This window comes from Nicotiana sylvestris, chromosome 6 (assembly GCF_000393655.2).
Source record: "Nicotiana sylvestris chromosome 6, ASM39365v2, whole genome shotgun sequence".
NCBI classification, from domain to species: Eukaryota; Viridiplantae; Streptophyta; class Magnoliopsida; order Solanales; family Solanaceae; genus Nicotiana; species Nicotiana sylvestris.
The window spans coordinates 136,702,543-136,710,119 of record NC_091062.1 but is presented as its reverse complement, the minus strand read 5'-3'; positions in this window follow the sequence as shown (position 1 = coordinate 136,710,119).

The window sequence follows — 7,577 nt, the reverse complement described above, 5'->3', positions numbered from 1 at the left end:
CAGTCTGCTGATACTCCTTCTCCTGCACTTGAAGTTCCTGGAACATAAGAACTTTTAAATGAAGAAGTGCATACTGCAGCAATTGGGATTACAATTCCTGCTTCAGCTAAAAACGTTGCAATTCCAGCTTCAGAAGGTGAAACTTCTATGACCCAGTCTGTGGAAGTTGAAGCTTCCGTGACTCTTGTTTCCCTCATTGATCCTAACATCTCAAGCTCTGCTGAAATCGTTCCTGTTGCTGCTTCTTCAGAAGTTGCCACCGTGTCTGTGGCTGAAAGTGAAATAAATATTGCAACTTCTGATGCGCTGACCCCTTCAATTGAATGATGGTTTTATCCCTTAGTTTTTTAAGGGATATTTTGGTGAAAGTCCCCAGTTATCATAATGGGGCACTTGTATAAACTTTAATTGACTAAGTTTCTACTTAGTCTTTTTAATTATATTAAGAAGTTTTGTTAGTACTGCAATGTGTTCTATTCTTGCCTTTAGCTTACTTATTTAGGACTTATAGAATAGTTTAGCATTTTTATCCTTTGAAAATGCTTTATGATACTTCTCATGACTTATTAACATGAGGATTATAAAAGAGGGCCCTTTTATTTTATCGACACTTAATGAAGAAGACGTCTCAACTTCATAATGGTGTTATAATACGATGAAAGTAATAGGAAAACACACGTTTTATATGAAACAACTTTGGCAAGTTTTTATTCATAAACTTTTAACAAGTGTTTGACTGTTACATGTATTACAATACATCTACAACTTTCTCGTAACTGTTTTTCTTGTAACAGATTTGTAAATAACATAAAATAAACAAGGTTTTTCTTCATAACCTGTTTCAGTACATAGTCATGACCCTATCTTTACATGTTAAGAAGGGTTTGAGAGGTGACTTTGTTTATGAGTTTGAGAGATGACTCTGTTGTTCTCATGAATGCTGAAGACTTCGTAACTTTTTCTCAACACTTGCTTCTTTGTAGCTGATTTTGATTCGATACTCGTATCTGTCTCTTTCTACACATATCTGTGTATAATATGTAGTCCCCCAAGTGTTTGAGCGGTGAAGTATGAAGCCTCGAGCATTTGTTTATTTCTTTTACTTTGGCCCTTTTCCTAAAACAGAAAGATATACGGGACTCGACGGTGTGATTATAGATGAAGACTGCCTAACTCGTGTGTATTTCCATCAGATTAATTGCAACCCTGGGCTAGGAATTTAAGAATACTCCATTTTGCCTTGCAGGTTGTGACTCATCATTTGGCACGAGTTAGGATATTTTGCCTAGCATCTAAAATCGTTAGTAAAATATTAATAAACCAATAGAGAAATTTTAACATGATGATACCTGACCGTATGTACTTTCTTAAAAGTAATATCTTTTTAAGTGGACAGCATTCCAATGTGAGGGTAAAATTTTACCATCCATTGTTTCCAACTGGTATGCTCCTTTTCCCGCAATGCCACGGACTTTGTATGGTCCTTCCCATGTTGGACTTAGCTTTCCTGAGTTAGCAGCTTTTGCAGATTGGAACACCTTTTTAAGCACGAAGTCCCCAATTTTGAAAAATCTGAGGCGTGCTTTCCTATTGTAATATCGTTCTATTACTTGCTTTTGTGCTGCCATTCTTATCAAAGCAGCTTCTCTTCTTCCTTCAAGTAAATCTAGGCTAACCCGCATCTCTTCATTATTAGATTCCTCCGTTGCCTGATCGTATCGTGTGCTTGGCTCACCTATTTCTACTGGAATTAAGGCTTTCGTACCATAAACCATCGAAAATGGTGTTTCTCCAGTGCCTGTTTTGGTCGTTGTACGATAAGCCCATAGTACTCCAGGTAACACCTCAGGCCAATTACCTTTTGAATCTTGTAACCTCTTTTTCAAGTTATTGATAATAACTTTGTTAGTTGATTCTGCTTGTCCATTCCCCACTGGATGATATGGCGTAGACGTTATTCTTTTGATCTGCCAACTTCGAAGAAATTCTGTAACTTGTGCTCCAATAAATTGTGGTCCATTGTCACACACGATCTCCTTTGGTACTCCAAAGCGGCATATTATATTTCGCCATATGAAGTCTTTAACTTCTTTTTCTCGTACCTGTTTAAATGCCCCTGCTTCTACCCATTTAGTGAAATAATCTGTAAGTACAAGTAGAAATTTTACCTGACCTTTTGCTTGTGGAAGTGGACCTACGATATCCATTCCCCATTTCATAAAGGGCCAAGGGGCTAAAACAGGATGTAGTAACTCAGCTGGTCTGTGCATATTATTGCCGTACCTTTGACATTTATCACATTTGGACACGAAACTGGTTGCCTCTTCTTCCATCTTAGGCCAATAATATCCTGTGCGAATTAACGTTCTTACCAGTGACCGTCCTCCTGCGTGATTCCCACAATGTCCTTCATGTACTTCTCTCATGACATATTCGGTTTGAGAGGGACCGAGACACCTTGCTAGTGGTCCGCCGAACATCTTTCGATAAAGATTACCTTGATATAAACAATATCGTGCAGCTTTTTTGCGAAGCGCGTAAGCCTTTCCTTTGTCATTAGGCACGGTTCCGTGCTGTAAGAAGGCAACAATTTCATTTCTCCAATCCCATGTTAGATGATTAAAATTTACCTCGTTTTTATCAGGTTCAAGAACGGAATGAAATAGATGTATGACTGAAGCATCTGTATTGTTTGCCACGTCTGCTGCGGATGCAAGGTTTGCTAAAGCATCTGCCTCTACATTCTCATCTCTTGGGATCTGCACTACTTTCCAAGTTTGGAATTGCTTTATTAACTCCCGTACCTTTGCGAGGTATTCTTGCATTCGTGACTCTCTGGCTGTATAAGTCCCCAGCATCTGATTAACCACGAGTTGAGAATCACTCTTGATTATAATCTGTGTTATGCCGAGTTCTCGTGCCAATTCTAAACCTGCAATTACAGCCTCATACTCTGCTTCATTGTTAGTTATAGAATGACATTTTATAGCCTGTCTAATGGTCTCACCCGCAGGTGGTACGAGGACTATTCCTAAGCCTGCCCCTTTTACATTAGATGAACCGTCAGTGTATAAAACCCAAGTCCCCGGGTTCGCACCATTAAAAACTAATAATTCTTTTTCTGCTTCTAAATGCATCCCCTGGCTAAAATCAGCCACGAAATCAGCTAGTACTTGAGACTTTATAGCGGTCCTGGGTTGATAAATAACTTCATACTCACTTAGTTCTATAGCCCATTTTGCTAATCTTCCTGAAAGTTCGTGTTTATGCAAAATATTTCGAAGCGGAAAAGCAGTAACTACAACAATGGGATGACATTGAAAATAAGGTCTTAACTTTCTAAATGTCATGATCAAAGCTAATGCTAATTTTTCTAGCTGTGGGTATCGTGTCTCAGCTTCCAATAAGTACTTACTTACATAATAAATAGGAGATTGTTTACCTTGGTCCTCGCGGACTAAAACAGCACTTACAGCGACTTCAGACACGGCCAAATAAATGAGAAGTTTTTCCCCCACCTTCGGTTTTGCCAACAACGGTGGTTTTGACAAATAAGCTTTCAAATTTCTAAGAGCTTGTTGACAATCTTCATTCCATTCAAAATGATCTTGCTTTTTAAGTGCAGAGAAAAACTTAAAACACCTTTCCGAGGATTTGGAAATAAATCTCCCCAAAGCTGCAATTCTTCCCGTTAATCTTTGTACTTCCTTTTTATTAGTAAGTATATCCGGGATTTCTTCTATTGCTTTGATCTGAGAAGGATTCACTTCAATACCACGATTAGAAACAAGAAAACCCAAAAACTTACCTGATGCCACCCCAAATGCACATTTTTCTGGGTTGAGTTTCATATTAAATTTTCGCAAAATTTCAAAAGTAACAGATAGATGAGAAACATGATCGTGAGATTGCTGGGTTTTGACGAGCATATCGTCTATATATACCTCCATCGTTTTCCCTAAATGTTCTTGGAACATTTTGGTGACCAACCTTTGATAGGTTGCCCCAACATTTTTGAGGCCAAAGGGCATTACCTTATAACAGTAAGTCCCCATGTCTGTGATGAAAGAAGTTTTTTCTTCATCACTAGGATCCATTTTAATCTGATCATATCCTGAATATGCATCTAAAAAACTTAAAAGTTCATGACCTGCGGTTGCATCAATTAGTTGATCTATATGCGGTAAGGGAAAGGAATCTTTTGGACAGGCTTTATTTAAATCGGTATAATCTACGCAAACACACCACTTACCATTTTTCTTGGGTACGACCACCGTATTAGCTAACCAAGTAGGATATTTTACCTCACGGATTGATCCGATTTTTAATAACTTTTGGACTTCCTCCTGAATCACCTGGTTCTTGAAAGCACCTTGTTTCCGTTTCTTTTGCTTTATTGGTGTGAAAGAGGGGTCCTCATTGAGTTTGTGAGTGACCACACTTGGTGGAATACCTGTCATGCCAGCGTGGGACCAAGCAAAGCAGTCTAAGTTAGCTTTTAAAAATTCGATTATCATACCTCACATGTTCGTGCTTAAATTGGCCCCGACATAAACCTTCCGTTCAGGCCATTGATCAAATAACATCACTGCCTCAAGATCTTCAATTGTCGTTTTGATGCTTTCATTTTCTTCAGGTTCTTGAATTGTGTCAGGTCTTGAGTCCAAATCCGTCTTTTCCTGTTCAGTTGAAGTTTGATCTTTTTTACCTTCAACTGTTTCCTGTAATTGCTACTTTTCTTTATTCTCGGTGCTCGTACTTGTTACAGCGTTGACACTTTTAGCCATCTGCTGATCCCCACGAATTTGGCAAATTCCCCATGGTGATGGGAATTTAATAACCTGATGTAGAGTTGATGGGACAACGTCCATATCGTGTATCCATGGTCTCCCCATGATCATATTGTAGGCCATTTCCATATCAACTACCTGAAATTTAGTTTCCTTCACAACACCCATAGCAAAAGTTGTTAGAAATACCTCACCTTTTGTTACTACACTTGAATTGTCAAAGCCTGACAAGGTGTGCGCCTTGGGTATCATTTTGTCTTCAGCTTGCATCTCTCGTAGTACCCTTAATAATATAATGTTTACAGAACTCCCTGGATCAATCAAAACTCGTTTTACATTAGTATCATGTACAAGTAAAGATATTACCAGTGCGTCATTATGTGGAGTTGTTACTCCTTCGGTATCTGCGTCATCAAATGAAATACTTTCATTTTCAAGGACCTGCCGCCCTCGTTTCCCGTGTGTAATGGTTACCTTAGAAACCTTGTTGGAGGCTGTATAGGTTACGCCGTGAATGTCCTCTCCCCCGCTTATGACATTCACTATCCTTTTGGGTGAAGGAGGTTGTGGTGGCTCTTGTCTGTTTTTCATATAAGCTTGTTTTCCTTTCTCACTAAATAACTCAGTAAGGTACCCTTGCTTTAATAAATGATCCACTTCACTCTGCAGGAATCTGCATTCTGAAGTTTTGTGCCCGTGATCGTTGTGAAATTCGCACCAATGATCCGGATTGCGTCTACTTGGATTTGACCGCATCTCTTTTGGCCACCGTACCTTATCTCCCATGCTTCTTAAAACAGCTACGAGCTCGGAGGTAGAGACATTAAAATTATATCCACCGAATCGTGCCTTTAAACTCCTGTCATCATCTCGTGATTCTTGTCTGTTCCGATCATTCCTGAACTTTGAAGAAGAACCAGAATCCTGATTCCTTGATTTTTGATCATATTGCTGGCTATCTTGTTTCGACCGTGGGTCCTTTCCTGCGGGTCCCATATATGGATCGTACCTGTTTTTACCTGATCTTTTTTCGGTTTCTGACCTTCGGGTACCGCCCCTTTCTTCATGATGGAGCTTAGGTACGGTATCTTCTTCGATTCGCAGCTTCGTGCTATACCTGTTGTAAACATCATTCCATGTGGTTGCAGGAAATTCTCGAAGACTTTCTTTGAGTCGTCTCGTGGCTTCAGAACTTTTGTCATTTAAATTACTTGCAAAAGCTATAGCAGCCCAATTGTCAGGCACACGAGGTAGAGTCATTCTTTCACGCTGGAATCTATCAACGAAGTTTCTAAGCAACTCCGAATCCCCTTGTTTGATTTTGAAAATATCTTCCATCCTTTTCTCAACCTTTTGTGCTCCCGAATGTGCTTTAATAAAAGAATCTGCAAGCTCAGCAAAAGAATTAATAGAATTTTCAGATAAAAGAGAATACCAGGTTAATGCACCCTTGGTGAGTGTTTCTCCAAATTTCTTGACCAATACTGATTCAATTTCTTGTTTGGTCAAGTCGTTGCCTTTTACGCCGGTTGTAAATGCAGTCACGTGGTCACGTGGGTCTGTAGTACCATCATATTTCGGGATGTCAGGCATTTTGAACTTTTTCGGAATTGGAAGGGGAGCAGCACTAGGCTTCCATGGTTGTTGTGAGTATTTGTCCATGTCTACTCCTTTTATTACAGGTGGAACTCCAGGGATTTGTTCAATACGCTCATTTTGTTCCTTAAGCTGTTTCTGCAAGGTTAGTACTAAATTTTGCAAATACGAATTATTTAAATTACCTGGTCCCCCTTCTTGTGGTTCACTGGGGGTTGCTCCGTTTCCAGAATTATCAAGACCAGAACGGGGGTTCTCCAATGTATTATTATTAGGAGTTGGTGTAGGTGGCGCAGCAGGCAATCGACTAACAAGTGCCTGAAGAGCTTTGCCGACCTGTGCATCAATTAGCTTTTGCAAAGCTTCAGTTGTAACTCCTTCAAAATGTTCAGATTGCTCTTGTTGATCAGCACGTGATTCGGTAACAGGAGTGCCTTCACGAGATTGACGTGGTGAATTTAGAGGAGAGGGAACCACATTATCTTGATTTTGATGTATTTGATTCTCATGGTTTCCCAATGTGTTGTTACTATTGTTGTCGGCGTTGTTGTTTGACATGGTGACGCCTAATAGATAAGATGTAGTTTAAAAGGAAAGATTATCAGATTCCCGGTAACGGAACCAATTTGTTTAACCAAAAATCTGAGTCTTTGGTCAAAGCTAAAAAGAAATTCGGGTTACTGATAATCAGGAGACAAAAATAAAATACTTTTGAGAACGATGGTAAAGAAGCAAATAGATGTATATTTCAATAAATTCTCAATAGTATTCCGTGTCCTTACAAATGATGATACTTCTTCCTTTTATAGATAATTCTAGGTAAAGGAATGAAGCCTCAGCTTTAATGATATAATCATGAGTAATAAATGATATTAAATAAGCCGTTATACAATCATTCCTATTAAATACCGACTTCATAACGTATCAAGTATTTAATAATGAATTTGGACTCCTTTCTGTCACCAGATCTTTGCTTTCAATGCCTTCTATCCGTTGGCTGTAGATAATTTAAATTCTTCTTCCCGTGGTTGTTTCCATCCGTGCCTCTTAGTCAATTGCTGTGCTTTGACCATTTAACTAATCCACGTGTCATGCCACATTATCTTTTAATATAAACTCAGTTTTTTTCCAATACAGGCCGGAGTTGTGCAATTTTTAAAAGTAACTTAGAGTACAAACTACATATTATTA